Source organism: Scyliorhinus canicula, chromosome 19 (assembly GCF_902713615.1).
Source record: "Scyliorhinus canicula chromosome 19, sScyCan1.1, whole genome shotgun sequence".
Taxonomy (NCBI): domain Eukaryota; kingdom Metazoa; phylum Chordata; class Chondrichthyes; order Carcharhiniformes; family Scyliorhinidae; genus Scyliorhinus; species Scyliorhinus canicula.
In genome coordinates, this window is record NC_052164.1 from 45,412,457 (window position 1) to 45,429,164 (window position 16,708).

Genomic DNA, 16,708 nt, shown 5'->3' on the forward strand with positions numbered 1-16,708 from the left:
TACATAACATCAACAGCCCTTCCCTCATCAATTAACTTTGTCACTTCCTCAAAGAATTCTATTAGGTTTGTAAGACATGACCTTCCCTGCACAAAACCATGCTGCCTACCACTGATAAGTCTATTTTCTTCCAAATGTGAATAGATCCGATCACTCAGTATCTTCTCCAACAGTTTGCCTACCACTGACGTCAAGCTCACAGGTCTATAATTCCCTGGATTATCCATGCTACCCTTCTTAAACAAAGGGACAACATTAGCAATTCTCCAGTCCTCCGGGACCTCACCCATGCTCAAGGATGCTGCAAAGGTATCTGTTAAGGCCCCAACAATTTTGTCCCTCGCTTCCCTCAGTAACCTGGGATAGATCCCATCCGCTCCTGGGGACTTGTCCACCTTAATGACTTTAATAATACCCAAAACCTCCCCCTTCCTTATGCTGACTTGACCTAGAGTATTTAAACATCCATCCCCAGCCTCAACATCCGTTATGTCCCTCTCCTTGGTGAATACCAATGCAAAGTACTCATTAAGAATCACACCCATTTCCTCTGAGTCCACGCATAAATTTCCTCTTTTGTCTTTGAGTGGGCCAATCCTTTCTCTAGTTACCCTCTTGCTCATTATATATGAATAAAAGGCTTTGGGATTTTCCTTAACCCTGTTAGCCAAAGATATTTCATGACGCCTTTTAGCCCTTTTTATTGCGCGTTTGAGATTTGTCCTACTTTCCTGATATTCCTCCAAAGCTTCATCAGTTTTAAGTCGCCTAGATCTTACGTATGCTTCCTTTTTCATCTTAGCTGGTCTCACAATTCCACACTGATGAGACCAACAATTCACAAGACACGTGCTTTAAGATATGAACAGTGGTTTTAATCTACTTACTACAGAGCCAGCTGGTTACCCGTTGAACTCTCGATGAACTGCAGGCTGGCTCTGGAAAAGGGCATTTATACAGTAGTCCAGGGGGAGGAGTCATGGGCGGAGCCAAAGGTGGAGCCCTGTACAAACTCCTGAGCACTCCCAGAGCTACTCCCCCTAGTGGTCGGATAACGCTACTGCGCTTACAATGGTATTGGTAAATACAGTGTGAATTACTAAGTTACATTCACCACATTCACCACCTGCAAAAAAATCAAGTCCGGCGGGGGTGGTGGTCTACAAAGTAAGTCTGTCCGGTGGTCGAACTGTCCGCTGTGATCTGCGGAGCACCGGGGTTGCAGCCTCTTGCGGTGGCTGGATGGGTTTTGTGTGCTGGGGTACGGTGGCAGACTCCAGGGAGGGTTGTATCCGAGCTTCATACTCTTCTGGTTCGACCGGGGACTGGGGGCGCTGGTGGCTGGCCGCCGCGGGTGCACGGAACTGGTGGAGAGAGCTCGGGGGCTCGGGAGCGTGAGGGGGCTGCAGCATGGGGTGTAGGGTGAGGGGTCCTTCTGTGGGGGTAGAGGGGGCACTGGATCCGGCGGGTGCCAGATCCCGGAGGGATACTGTGTCCTGACGGCTGTCAGGGATCTCGACGAAGGCGTACTCCAGGTTGGAGTGGAGCAGGCGCACCTTCTCAACAAGGGGGTCGGTTTTGTGCGCCCTGACGTGTTTCCTCAGGAGTACCGGGCCCGGTGTCCTCAGCCATGCCGGGAGTGAGACCCCCGTGGTAGTGCCCCTGGAAAAAATGAAGAGCCTCTCGTGAGGGGTCTGATTGGTCGCTGTGCAAAAGAGGGACCTAATAGCGTGGAGCGCGTCTGGGAGGACCTCCTGCCACTGGGAGACTTGGAGCTTTCTAGACCGGAGGGTCAGTAGGGTGGTCTTCCAGACCGTCGCGTTCTCCCTCTCCACCTGCCGGATCCCCCTGGGGTTGTAGCTGGTAGTCCTGCTCGAGGCAATGCCCTTGTCGAGCAGGTACTGACGCAGCTCGTCGCTCATGAAGGACAAACCCCGGTCACTGTGCACGTTGCTGGGGTAACCAAACAGGGTGAAGATGCTATGCAGGGCCCTAATGACTGTGTGGGAGGTCATGTCGGGGCACGAGATAGCAAATGGGAAATGGGAGAACTCATCTACGACGTTTAGAAAGTAAACGTTCTTGTTAGTTGAGGGGAGTGGCCCTTTGAAATCAATCACGAGGCGTTCAAAGGGCCTAGAACCCTTGACCAGGTGGGCCCTATCTGGTCTATAGAAGTGCGGTTTGCATTCCACACAGATCGGGCAGTCCCTGGTGACCGCTTTTATCTCCTCGTTGGAGAAAGGCAGGTTTTGGGCCCTGATGTAGTGGGCGACCGGGTGACCCCCGGGTGGCAGAGGTCGTTGTGGATGACTTTCAGTCGGTCAATCTGCGCGCTGGCGCATGTCCCGCGGGATAGGGCATCCGGAGGCTCGTTGAGCTTCCCGGGTCAATACTTAATATCGTAGCTATAGGTGGAGAGTTCGATCCTCCACCGAAGAATTTTATCATTTTTTATTTTGCCCCTTTGTGAGTTATCAAACTTAAAGGCAACCGATCTTTGGTCGGTGATGAGGGTGAACCTCCTACCTGTGAGGTAGTGCCTCCAGTAACGAATAGCCTCCACAATGGCTTGTGCTTCTTTCTCGACTAAGGAGTGTCGGAGTTCTGAAGCGGAGGGGGTACGGGAGAAAAATGCGACTGGTCTCCCTGCCTGATTTAGCATGGCTGCTAGAGCTACCTCGGAGTTGTTGCTCTCAACCTGGAATGGAGTGGATTCATCCACCGCCCGCATGGCCGCTTTGGCAATGTCCTCCTTGATGCAGTTGAAGGCCTGGCGAGCCTCAGCTGACAGGAGAAATCGTGTGGCCTTAAAGAGTGGGCGGGCTTTGTCCGCATATTGAGGGACCCACTGGGCATAGTAGGAGAAGAAGCCCAAGCACCGTTTGAGGGCCTTGGGGCAATGGGGGAGGGGGAGTTCTAAGAGGGGGCACATACGGTCCGGGTCTGGGCCCAGGACTCCGATTTCCACGACGTAGCCGAGGATGGCCAGTCTGTTTGTGCGGAAAACGCATTTCTCTCTGTTGTAGGTGATGTTAAATTTCTGTGCCGTCTGGAGAAAACGGTGGAGGTTGGCGTCGTGGTCCTGCTGGTCATAGCCGCAGATGGTGACATTGTCCAAGTACGGAAACGTGGCCCGCATCCCGTACTGGTCCACCATTCGGTCCATTGCTCGTTGGAACACCGAGACCCCATTAGTGACGCCGAAGGGGACCCGGAGGAAATGGAAGAGGCGGCCATCGGCCTCGAATGCCGTGTAGTGGCGGTCCTCCAGGCGGATTGGGAGCTGGTGGTATGCAGACTTCAGATCCACCGTGGAAAAGAGCCGATACTGGCCGATCTGATTTACCATGTCTGCAATCCTGGGGCGAGGATACGCGTTGAGGAGCGTAAATCTATTTATGGTCTGACTATAGTCGATAACCATGCGGAATTTTTCCCCGGTCTTAACGGCCACCACCTAAGCTCTCCAGGGACTATTGCTGGCCTCTATAATCCCCTCACTGAGAAGCCTTCGGACCTCTGATCTGATAAATACCCTATCCTGCGGGCTATACCGCCTGCTACGAGTGGCTACGGGTTTACAGTCCTTTGTGAGATTGGCGAAGAGGGGAGGGGGGGAGATTCGCAGCGTAGCGAGGCTGCAGATAGTGAGTGGGGGCAGGGGCCCGCCGAAGCTGAGGGTGAGGCTCTTAAGGTTACACTGAAAATCTGGGCCTAATAAGAGTGGCGCGCAGAGGTCGGGCAAAACGTAGAGTTGAAATTTTGAGTAGCTAGCGCCTCGGATTGTGAGTGTCGCGGCAGTGCGCCCCTGGATCTGGACAGAATGGGAGCCTGAAGCGAGCGAAATAGTTTGCCGCACGGGGAAAATGGGGAGCGAACAGCGATTTACCAGGTCTGGGTGTATGAAGCTCTCAGTGCTCCCGGAGTCGGAAAGGCATGGCGTGTTGTACCCGTTGATTTGGACCTCTACCATCGGATTTCGCAGATGATTCGGGCGCGATTGATCCAGGGTGACTGAGCCGAGTTGCCGGCCGAGTGACGAGTGCCCGGGGAGGTCGTACTCTTCCGATGTGTTGTCCGAGCGTGGAGATGAAGGTTGGGCCCGTGGATCTCACGTGGCAGGCGGCGAAGAAGATGGTGTCCAAGATGGCGGCCCCCCTGAGTCGCACGTGGCGGGAGGGTGCGGGGTCGGGGCATAGGCCACAGCGTTTCGGGCCCCGCGGGCCTGCGGGTGTGGGGAGCGAATACTTTGTGCCGCTGGAAGCTAGGTCCCTTTTTGCGAGGCACACTCTCGCGTAGTGGCCTTTCCGCCCGCAGCTGCTGCAGGTCACATTGTGGGCCGGGCAGTGCTGCCGTGGGTGCTGATTCTGGCCGCCGAAATGGTAGGCTGGGGCAGCATAGTGGCTGGCTGGGGCAGCATGGTGGCTGGGCGCCCGCGTGGCACAGGCCTGGGGGAGTCGCTGGTCGGGGGCCCATGATTGGGTCGCGGGGTCCGCGGGGAACGAGGTGAGGCTGCGGAAGGAGACCACCATCGTGGTAGCAATTTCCGCAGTTGTTTCTAAGTCTTGGGCCCCCTTTGACAGCCGTCGTTGGCGCACATAATTAGACCTGAGGCCCGCTACAAACACATAGCGTACAGCAAGTTCTCTATGTTCAGCCGCGGTAACCGCTTGATAATTACAGTCATTTGATAGATTATTGAGCTCTCTTAAAAATTTGGCGACTGATTCTGTAGGCGACTGGCAGCGAGTCGTGAACACATGGCGTGCGTAAACTTCGTTAATGGGCCTTACATACATCTTATCGAGTATCGCTAGCGCTGCAGTATATAAACCGGCCAAGTTTAGTTGCGTAGAGATTCTGTGGCTCACCCTCGCGTGCAGTGGACTTAACTTCTGTTCCTCTGTTGTTTCGGCTGTGCTCGCTTCTGACAGGTAGGCCTTAAAGCACCGCAGCCAGTGGGAGAAGATTTATTTTCCCTCTGCATCCTGTGGGTCAAGTTCCAGGCGTCCAGGCTTGAGGGCTGATTCCATGATCGATCCTGACTGTTCTTAAGTAGATTAAATTGATGAGACCATCAATTTACGAGACACGTGCTTTAAGATATGAACAGTGGTTTTAATCTACTTACTACAGAGCCAGCCTGTTACCCGTTGAACTCTCGATGAACTGCAGGCTGGCTCTGGACAAGGGTATTTATATAGTAGTCCAGGGGGAGGAGTTGTGGGCGGAGCCAAGGGTGGAGCCCTGTACAAACTCCTGAGCATTCCCAGATCTACTCCCCCTAGTGGTCGGATAACGCTACTGCGCTTACAATGGTATTGGTAAATACAGTGTGAATTACTAAGTTACATTCACCACACACACGTCATCTATGGTTCCCTAATCTTGCCATTTCTATCTCTCATTTTCACAGGGATATGTCTGTCCTGCATTCTAATCAACCTTTCCTTAAAAGACTCCCACATTTCAAATGTGGATTTACACTTAACAACTGCTTCCAATCCACATTCCCTTGCTCCTGCCGAATTTTGTTATACTAGGCCTTTCCCCAATTCAACACTCTTCCTTTAGGACCACTCTCGTCTTTGTCCATGAGTATTCTAAAACTTACAGAATTGTGATCGCTATTCCCAAAGTAATCACCGACTGAAACTTCAACCACCTGGCCGGGATCATTCCCCAATACCAGGTCCAGTATGGCCCCTTCCCAAGTTGGACTATTTACATTCTGCTCTAAAAAACTCTCCTGGATGCTCCTTACAAATTCTGCATCATCTACGCCTCCAACACTACACAAATCCCATTCAATGTTGGGGAAGTTAAAATCTCCCATCATGACCACCCAATTGCTCCTACATTTTTCTATAATCTGTCTACATATTTGTACCTCTACTTCACGCTCGCTTTTGGGAGGCCTGTAGTAAAGTCTATGAACCAATTTTTGCTCAATACGGTCCCACATACAGCAATGAAAATAATCATCATGTAACCTGTTTTAGGTATTAATTGAAGGATAAATGGACACCAGCGAGACCTCTCCTCCACTTTTTCCAAGCAGTGTCATAGAACCTTATACATGAGCTGTGAAGACATAGAGTACGTCTATTTAATCATAGTGAATCATAGAATTTACAGTGTAGAAGGACGCCTTTCCGATCATCGAGTCTGCACCAGCCCTTGGAAAGAGCACCCTACTCAAGCCCATGTCTCCACACTACCCCGTAACCCAGTAACCCCACTTAACCTAAGGGAAATTTAGCATGGCCAATCCACCTAACCCGCATATCTTTGGACTGTGGCAGGAAACCGGAGCATCTCGAGGAAACCCACACAGGCACAGGGAGAACTAGCAGACTCCGCACAGACAGTGACCTAAGCCGGGATTCAAACCTGCTAACCACTGTGCTAACGTGCTGACCCTTAATGTGTCATCTGAAAGGCAGCCCCTGCAGCAGTGTAGCACACGCTCAGTACTGACCCTCTGACAATGTAGCACTCCTTCAGTGCTAACCATCTGACAGTGCAGCACTCTCTCAGTACTGACCCACTGACAGTGCAGCACTCCCTCAGTACTGACCCTCTGACAGTGTAGCATTCACTCAGTACTGACCCGCTGACAATGTAGCACTCCCTCAGTACTGACCCTCTGACAGTGCAGCACTGCCTCAGTACTGACCCTCTGACAGTACAACATTCCCTCAGTACTGACCCTCTGATAATGCAGCACTCCCTCGGTACTGACCCTCTGACAATGCAGCACTCCCTCAGTACTGATAGTCAGACAATGCAGCACTCCCTCAGTATTGACCCTCTGACTGTGCAGCACTGCCTCTGTACTAACCCTCTGACAGTGCAGCACTGCCTCAGTACTGACCCTCTGACAGTGTAGCATTCACTCAGTACTGACCCGCTGACAATGTAGCACTCCCTCAGTACTGACCCTCTGACAGTGCAGCACTGCCTCAGTACTGACCCTCTGACAGTGCAGCACTCCCTCATACTGACCCTCTGACAATGTAGCACTCCCTCAGTACTGACCATCTGAAAAGCAGCAGTCCCTCGGTAGTAACCCTCTGACAGTGCAGCACTCCCTCATACTGACCCTCTGACAATGTAGCACTCCCTCAGTACTGACCCTCTGATAATGCAGCACTCCCTCGGTACTGACCCTCTGACAATGCAGCACTCCCTCAGTACTGACAGTCAGACAATGCAGCACTGCATCTGTACTGACCCTCTGACAGTGCAGCACTGCCTCAGTACTGACCCTCTGACAGTGCAGCACTCCCTCATACTGACCCTCTGACAATGTAGCACTCCCTCAGTACTGACCATCTGAAAAGCAGCAGTCCCTCGGTACTAACCCTCTGACAGTGCAGCACTCCCTCATACTGACCCTCTGACAATGTAGCACTCCCTCAGTACTGACCATCTGATAATGCAGCACTCCCTCAGTACTGACCCTCTGACAGTGCAGCGCTCCCTCAGTACTGACCCTCTGACTGTGCAGCACTCCCTCAGTAATGACCCTCTGACAGTGCAGCACTGCCTCAGTACTGACCCACTGACAGTACAACATTCCCTCAGTACTGACCTTCTGACAGTGCAGCACTCCCTTAGTACTGACCCTCTGATAGTGCAACACTCCCTCAGTACTGACCCTCTGACAGTGCAGCACTCCCTCAGTACTGACCCTCTGCCTGTGCAGCATTCCCTCACCCCTACACCGAAGTGTCAGCGTGGATTATTTTCTAAAGCGGAGCTGAAACCCATTTTGCTGGCTCAAAGGCAAATGTTAATACCCAGGGCTTGTAGGGGGCCTGGTGGGGAATGAGCACCACGACTGTGCTCGGGAGGGGACAGGCCCGTGATCGGTGCCCACCGATCGTCGGGCCGGCGTCTCAATCGGACGCACTATTTCCCATCTGCCGCCCCGCAAGCTCAAGCCGCCACATCTTGTGGGGTGGCTGAGCGGAAAGACGGCCACCGCGCATGCACGGGTTCGAGCTGTCAACCGTCGTGACGTCAGCCGCGCATGCGCGGGTTGGAGCCGGCCAACCTGTGCATGCGCGGCTGACGTCACATAGGCGCCGCCGTCGCGTCACTCTCGGCGTGCTGCCCGGCGGCCGAGAGTTACGGAGCGCCGCTCCTAGCCCCGCCGGGAGGGGAGAATAGGGGGCGAGGAGCGGCCTCCAAGGCCGTCGTGAAACTTGGTCGACTTCATGACGGCCCTCCCGATTTTTCCCGGGAGCGGAGAATCGCGCCCTCTGCATCTCTTCACAGGCCTGTCCAGGTCCCTCACATTCCATGATGCTATCCGGAAAGGGGGCGGGTCCCAGAGAAAATCCTATCCCTGCTATTTTACACCCTCCACCTCACCTCAAAACCCGCCTGGAGGGCACAAATGTCACGCCAATCAAATGGAGCCCCTCCCACTACCTCCCACACAATTCCCCAAAGTATTCTCCGCACCTTCTAGACAATTCTACCAGGATCCTGGTATTGAGTGAAACCTCTATACACAAATTGTGGCTGCATGTATTAATCCAGCTCTGAGCAGCCAGAGGTCTTCTTCACCAGTGATCAGTATCTTCACATCTGGATCTGCAACCAGATGTGCCACATTTCACTTTGACTGAACTGCTGCCTTGTTCTCCAGATGGTTGCCAACTCTCCAGGACTGTCCTGGCGTCTCCAAGAATAAAAGATTAATCTCCAGAACACTGCAGCCAACGAGCGCGGAGTGAATTCAGAGGGTTATAAAAAAAATAAATTGCGAGTTCTATTTTTATTTTCTTTGAAGGCTTTTGTTTACGAGCGATAAAAGATTTGGGAATGGAAAGAAAAGGCTGCTTGAATGACAGTGGAAATAAAAATAGAGTGGGAGTTGGTGTTGTGGTGGCAATGTCACCGGCCTAATCCAGAGACTAATGCTTTGGGGACATGGGTTCAAATCCCACAATGGCAATGGGCAGAATTTGAATTCAAGAAATAATCTGAAACTGTAAAGCTAGTCTCAGCAATAGTGACCGTGAAGTGATTGTTCTTAAAAAAACAACTGGTGGGCAGCACGGTGGCACAGTGGTTAGCATTGCTGCCTCACGGCGCTGAGGACCCAGGTTCAAATCCCGACCCTGGATCACTGTCCGTGTGGAGTTTGCACATTCTCCCCGTGTCTGCGTGGGTTTGGCCCCCACAACCCAATGATGTGTAGGATAGGTGGATTGGCCACGCTAAATTGCCCCTTAATTGGAAAAAATAATTGGGCACTCTAAATTTATTTTTAAAAAACCAACTGGTTCACTCTTGCCCCTTGAGGGAAGGATATAAATCTGCTGTCCTTACCTGGTCTGGCCTACATGTGACTCCAGACCCACAGCAATGTGGTTGACTCTTAACTGCCCTCTGAAATGGGACCAGCAAGTCACTCCATTCAAGGGCAATTAGGGATGGGCAATAAATACTGTCCGTGCCAATGATGCCCACATACCATGAATCAATTTTAAAAAAAAATCCAATTGTGTAACAAAGCCTCTCATCCCAATGAGAAAGGGAAAGGATATCACAAAAACAGACCAATGGAGCGAGTGTGGGGGAGGGGCAGTTAGAGGCGGGAAATCATATGGAAAAAAAACAATCAAAATATGGTATCCTTTCAGTGGCACCAGAGGACTGAAAGCAAGTTCAGGAGGCCAACAATTGTTTATGTTGCGTCATTGACATTTTTGGACAAGACAAGTTATTTAGTGCAACCAAAAACAATGGCCGTGATTCTCTGAATCTCCCCCAGCAAATTCAGGGTAAGGACGAGCCTTTCCAGTCCTTTATTATCCACCTCCGCATCCTTGCGCAGTCCTGCAACTACGGGTCCACCTCTGACTCCATGCTCCGTGACCAGATGGTTTTTAGTGTTCAATCTGAGCCCCTGCGCCAGCAGCTACTAAAAGTAAAGCAGCTCACCCTGTCCACGGCCATTAAGACCTGTGTGCTTCATGAACAGGCCTCCACGCGCTACTCCTGCATCCAGGCTTCTGAAACGGCGCAGCAAGTCCCTTACGAGGCAGAACGGGTCCAGATGATTAAATCTTTTCAGGCTCTGGATCTGAAAGATGGCCGCCATTTCGCACGCTTTTCGCGGAGTCCTGCGCTTACACGCAGCGAGCGTGCTGACGTCTCGGACCGCTTCACGCAGGTGCGCGCTACGCTAGATCGCCCACGCATGCGCGGTGGTGCGACGAACGTCCCGACGCTCCAGCGTGCAGCAACTGCGGCTCCGCCCACTTAAAGCGGCAATATCCCGTGAAGTCCCGACGCTGCCTGCAGTGTGGCAAACGAGGCCACTACGCTGCAATGTGCAGATCTTCCCTGCCTGCTGTTTTTCGAAGGTCCACCCAGCCCCATAGAGACGTCAGGCCTATCCAGCCTGCCATCAATGAACCTACTCCAGACCTTGATTCCGACTGTGCCTGCGATGACCCACAGGTCCCCTTCCAAATCGGCGTTGTTACTACGAACAGGATGTCCCCCAAGCGTGGCACTGAACCCGTCCACGTCCACAGCGTCGGCCAGGATGATGAGTGGTGTGCCACCCTTACGGTCAACCGGTCCGCTGTCAGGTTCTGCCTGGACACTGGCGCTTCTGCCAATCTCATCGCGTCGTCTGATTTTCGCAAACTCTGCGTACAGCCTGCTGTCCTGCCATCTGCGTGTAAATTGCTGGACTACAATGGCAATGCCATCGCCGCCAGTGGCTCCTGCCGCCTTGAGGTGACACATCGTGCTCACACAGTCATTCTCCCGTTTGAGATTGTTGCTGTCTCAAAAGCCTCCTTGCTTGGTGTGCAGGCATGCAAGCTGCTCCACTTAGTACAGACAGTACATTCTCTCTCTTCAAGCGATATACCTGCATCCTCTGACACAGACTTCAGGGCGCAACTCGACTCCATCATCCAGCAATACCATGATGTTTTCGAAGGAATGGGCACGCTCCCTTACACATACAAAATCTTACTCAAGCCCAACGCCACGCCTGGCGTTCACGCACCTCGCAGAGTCCTGGCGCCCCTCAAGGACCGCCTCAGGCAACAGCTCCAGGACCTCCAGGACCAAGGAGTCATCTCTAGGGTCACGGAACCCACAGACTGGCTAAGCTCCATGGTCTGTGTGAAGAAGCCGTCTGGCGAGCTGCAGATCTGTATTGATCCTAAAGATCTGAATCAGAATATCATGAGGGAGCACGACCCGATTCCGAAATGGGAGGAGCTTATGTCCAAGATGGCCCACGTCAAACTATTCTCAAAACTGGATGCCTCAAAGGGTTTCTGGCAGATCCAACTAGATGAGTCAAGCAGGAAGCTGTGTATGTTCAACACATTCTTTGGCAGGTTCTGCTACAACCGGATGCCATTCGGCATCATCTCTGCGTCTGACATTTTCCACCGGATCATGGAGCAGATGATGGAGGGGATCGACGGCGTCCGGGTATATGCCGACGACATTATTATCTGGTCAACCACCCCGCAGGAACACATTGCCCGCCTTCAGCGTGTTTTCAGGCGCATCAACGAACACGGCCTCCGCCTCAATAGGGCCAAATGCTCCTTCGGCCAGTCGAGTATCAAGTTTCTGGGGGATCACATCTCCCACCAGGGGGTGCATCCGGACGAGAACAAGATTGCAGCAATCACGTCCATGAAGACGCCCGAGGACAAGAAAGTGGTCCTCCAGTTCCTGGGTTTGGTGAATTTCCTCGGGAAGTTCATCCCGAATCTTGCCTCACACACCACGGCCCTCAGAGACCTGATTCGCAAAACCACAGATTTCCGATGGCTCACTGCTCACGAGCGTGAATGGCAGGAGCTGAAGGCCAAGCTTTCCACGGCCCCAGTGTTGGCCTTTTTCGACCCGACCAAAGAGACCAAAATCTCTACTGATGCCAGTCAGTCGGGGATTGGTGCCGTGCTCCTGCAACGAGACGAGGCCTCGTCATGGGCCCCCGTTGCGTATGCGTCGCGGGCGATGGCCCCCACAGAGCAGCGCTATGTGCAAATTGAGAAAGAGTGTCTCGGCCTTCTCGCTGGAGTCGTGAAGTTCCACGACTATGTCTATGGACTTCTGCAGTTCACAGTTGAAACTGACCACCGCCCCCTTGTAAATATTATCAAAAAGGACTTGAATGACATGACGCCTCGCCTCCAGCGCATCCTACTCAAGCTGCGCAGGTACGACTTTCAACTGGTCTATACCCCTGGCAAGGACCTTGCCGTTGCCGATGCCCTCTCAAGGTCGATCACAACTCCGTGTGATCATGACGGCTTCATTTGCCAAATAGCTGCTCACATTCAGTTTGCCCGACATGCACGACTGATGCAAATTCGCCGCGAGACAGCGGCTGATCCACTTCAGCAGCGGGTGATGCGTCTGATATCAGACGGGTGGCTCAAGGGCCAATGCCCGCAATTTTACAATGTCCGCGATGACCTGGCGGTTGTCGACGGGGTGCTCCTGAAATTGGATCGCATCGTCGGCCCACAAAGCATGCGCCAGCTAGTGTTGGAACAACTCCATGAAGGCCATTTAGGAATCGAGAAGTGCCGCCGCAGGGCCAGAGAAGCCGTTTACTGGCCGGACATTAATGATGACATCGCCAACGTGGTGCTCAACTGCTCTACCTGCCAGCGTTTTCAGCCCGCCCAACCACGGGAGACCCTGATGCCCCATGAGCTCGTCACATCGCCTTGGACCAAAGTGGGCATCAATTTGTTCCATGCATTGGGCAGGGACTACGTCATCATCATCGACTACTTCTCCAGTTACCCGGAGGTCATCAGGCTGCACGATCTCACATCCTCGGTTGTGATCAGGGCTTGTAAGGAGACATTTGCCTGACATGGCATTCCGCTGACGGTCATGTCAGACAATGGCCCCTGTTTCGCGAGCCAGGAATGGGCCGGCTTCGCCCGATACTACTACTTCGAGCACGTTACATCCAGTCCCCTATACCCCAATCCAATGGGAAGGCGGAAAAGGGGGTCCACATTGTTAAGCAGCTCCTCAGCAAGGCCGCCGACGCCGGCTCAGATTTCCATCTTGCTCTACTAGCCTATTGGTCCGCCCCGCTCTCCCCCGGCCTGTCCCTGCTCAGCTACTAATGAACCGCACCCTCAGGACAACGGTGCCATCGATTCTCACTCCCAACCTCGATTATGTCCCCGTGCTCCACCGCATGCACATGTCTCAACTGCAGCAGAAAACTTCCTACGACTCACGGGCTGCTGACCTTCCTGACATCCATCCACGCGACAAGGTTCGCATCCACCTCCCGGATGGTGGCCGGTCTGCGCCTGCTGTAGTTCTCAGGCAGGTGGCCCCCCGCTCCTCCCTGGTCCGCTTACCGGATGGATCCATTTGGCGCCGCAACAGGCGTGCTCTTCGCCTGGTTCCAGGGTCGTCACGGGATCCTCCGACCAGCTCTCCTACTGATCCCGCCGTGGACTGTGTGGCGCTTCCGGTCACTCTGCCTGCCCCTGACAGTGCTGCAGCCCTCCCGCCTCCTGAGGCGCCAGCCATTGCCCCACCCTTGAGGCGGTCAACCAGAGTTCGTCGCCCACCTCAGAGACTGAACTAATGAACTCTGTATACATGTGGACTTTCTGAAATGTTTTTTTTTCCTATATCCTTTACTGTTGCATTCATTATCCAGTGATTTGTAAATAGATTTTTTGGTTGTTCCAGTTCATGGTAGACATCTGCACCAGGCACCTTCCTCTGTAAATAGTCTTGTTCCCTGTATATAGCTTTGTACATATGTCTTCGCACCTCACACGTAGCTAGGTACATTCTCCACACACCCACACTATTTATTATCACATGCCTAGATCAACATTTTTTTATAAAAGGGGAGATGTCATAATATACACCAGTATATCATGGTGCAGACACACACTGATGGACACACACATGGACCAATCAACATGTACAAACACCGCAGCCAATCACCAGTTAGAATACACACACTATAAAGGCAGAGGGCACCACGGTTCCCGCTCATTCTGGGCGCTGCCTCTCAGTGTAACAAGAACTCATCCAGCCCAGCTTAGACTCACACCACGTGCTGAGAGAACCAAGTGGTTCGGACAAGGCTGAGGTCTCTAGTTTAAGTTAGCATCATTTAGACCCACAGTCATCGTGTGTTAGTTAGTTAGAAATAGTTAATAAAATTGAGTTGAACCTTTATCAGTGTTGGAAGTGTCTGTTCATCTCTCAAGTCTACACTAGCCAACACTTCAATCAGTGAGGCCTCGATCATGTCTTCCTTGGAGCTCCCCTTTGAGGTGGTCTTGTGGGAGACGGGATAGGTGCCACCCGGGATAGGCAGTGCCGTTGGCTGGAGGACCAGCGGTGGAATGGACATGTGGTCAGTGGGAGGGATGGGTCAGTCAGTAAGGCAATAACAACTCATGTTTGACAGGACATCCGGGTGGAGCCCAGTGGTTTCTTACCTCTGCAGCGTCCGCCAGCCTCCGTGTTGGTAACCGCCCTGTCCTCAGCCAACCAAGGCACATCCAGGGCCCATTCCTCGAAGGAAGTGAGGATTCTTAAGTTCAACACCCCACTGCCAGTCTGGGCCCTCTCACGGCGATTGTGGGAGAGCTTTTCCTGAGCACACAGAGAGGGCATCGTTAGCCACATGCATGGTTCACAGTGGTGGGAGGGGGGTGTGAAGGAAGGGTTGGGGGGAGTTGAAGGGAGAGGGGGGTGAAGGGCGGGTTGGGGGGGGTTGAAGGGAGAGGAAGGAGAGGGGGTTGGGTGGTCGCATAGTGTTGGGGGGGTGGATGCTTGCGTGGGGGTAGAAAGGTCACGGGGGGGGGGGGGGGTTTGAGGTTGGGGGAGTTGGTGTCTACTCATTTGTGCTGCCCAGCGTAGGTTGTTGACCTTTTTATGGCACTGGAGGCCAGTCCTCCTGGTCACACTCCCGATGCTCACAACTGCCGCCACTTCATCCCAGGCAGCACTGGCTGCCCTATGGCTGACCCTCCGGGATCTCGGGGGAACAGGGCATCCTTCCTGGCCTCCACTGCATCTAGGACCCTGGCCAGATCTACATCCCCAAATGGTGGGGCCGGTCTCCTGCGTGCCATTGTTACGAAATGGCTGGAGTTGGCTGAGCAAGTCCTGCTTCACCTTGTTAGTGGGGGGCTGGAGAGCGCGATGACGACGAATTGGCTGGCAAGCCTTCTTTTGCAGCGAGAAGCCCATTGGGCCTTGTTAAGTGAACCAATTAACTTAAAATAGTGTTGCTGGCCTCGTTGGGCTGAGCACCGGGAAGCCCGCGGCAGCACGGTAGCATGGTGGTTAGCATAAATGCTTCACAGCTCCAGGGTCCCAGGTTCGGTTCCCAGCTGGGTCACTGTCTGTGCGGAGTCTGCACGTCCTCCCCGTGTGTGCGTGGGTTTCCTCCGGGTGCTCCGGTTTCCTCCCACAGTCCAAAGATGTGCGGGTTAGGTGGATTGGCCAGGCTAAATTGCCCGTAGTGTCCTAAAAAAGTAAGGTTAAGAGGGGGTTCTTGGGTTACGGGTATAGGGTGGATACATGGGTTTGAGTAGGGTGATCATTGCTCGGCACAACATCGAGGGCTGAAGGGCCTGTTCTGTGCTGTACTGTTCTATCTATCTATGTTCAGTTCCCCCTCGCTACCACACTTAGAAACCTTTCCGGAGAATCGCATCCTCTGTGTTTCTATGAGAGAAATCTTCAGTGAGTTTCAGAAGATTTTTTTTCTTGCTTTGGTAGGATTATATTCAATTACTTAAGTTGCAGATAGTTTAGACTTTGCTGCAGGGAGGCAATGGCAGTGGTATTGTCGCTGGACTCGTAATCCAGAGACCCGTAGCGGGATTCTCTAATCCCGCGACAGAGTGCCCACGCCATCGTAAACACTGTCGCGTTTTACGACGCCGTGAATGGGCCGCTACCAGGACTAATGCTGGCCCCAGCGCTGGCGGGTTCGCACCGCTCCAGCTGCCGATCCTGGCGCGGACTGTATGCTGTGGGATCCGCGCATGCACAGTGGTGCAGGCACCAACGCGCGCTTGGGCAGTGGCCTCCTTCAACGCGCCGGCCCCGACGCAACATGGTGCAGGGAAACAGGGGCCGGAGCGTAGGAAAGGAGGCCCCCAGCTAGAGAAGCTGGCCCGTCGATCTGCGGCGAATCGCGTGCCGCGTCGGAGCGGCGTGGCCTGGTCGCTGGGATTCTCCGGCCCGGCCCAGGGCTGGGAGAATCCTGCCCCCTGAGTCATGCTCTGGGGGCCTGGGCTCAAATCCTGCCACGGTAGTAAACATCTGGAATTAAAAGTAATTATCTCCTTGAAACCATTGTTGATTGTCGTAAAAACCCATCTGGTTCACTAATATCCTTTAGTGAAGGAAATCTGCCATCCTTCCGTGGTCTGGCCTACATGTGACTCCAGATCCACAGCAATGTGGGTTGACTCTTAAATGCCCTCAGGGGTGGCCAATAAATGCTGGGCCACATCCCGTGAACAAATTTTTATAAAAGCAACATTGTTACGTTGCAGCTCTGAGAGCTCTTGTGGGATCTTGATATGCTGTCATTTTTCCTTAAATGCACCAGTGACAGCGCTTTGGAAGCAGGTACTGAATTGGCTGGAACGCACTCGGGAACATCCCGAGGTCAAGAAAG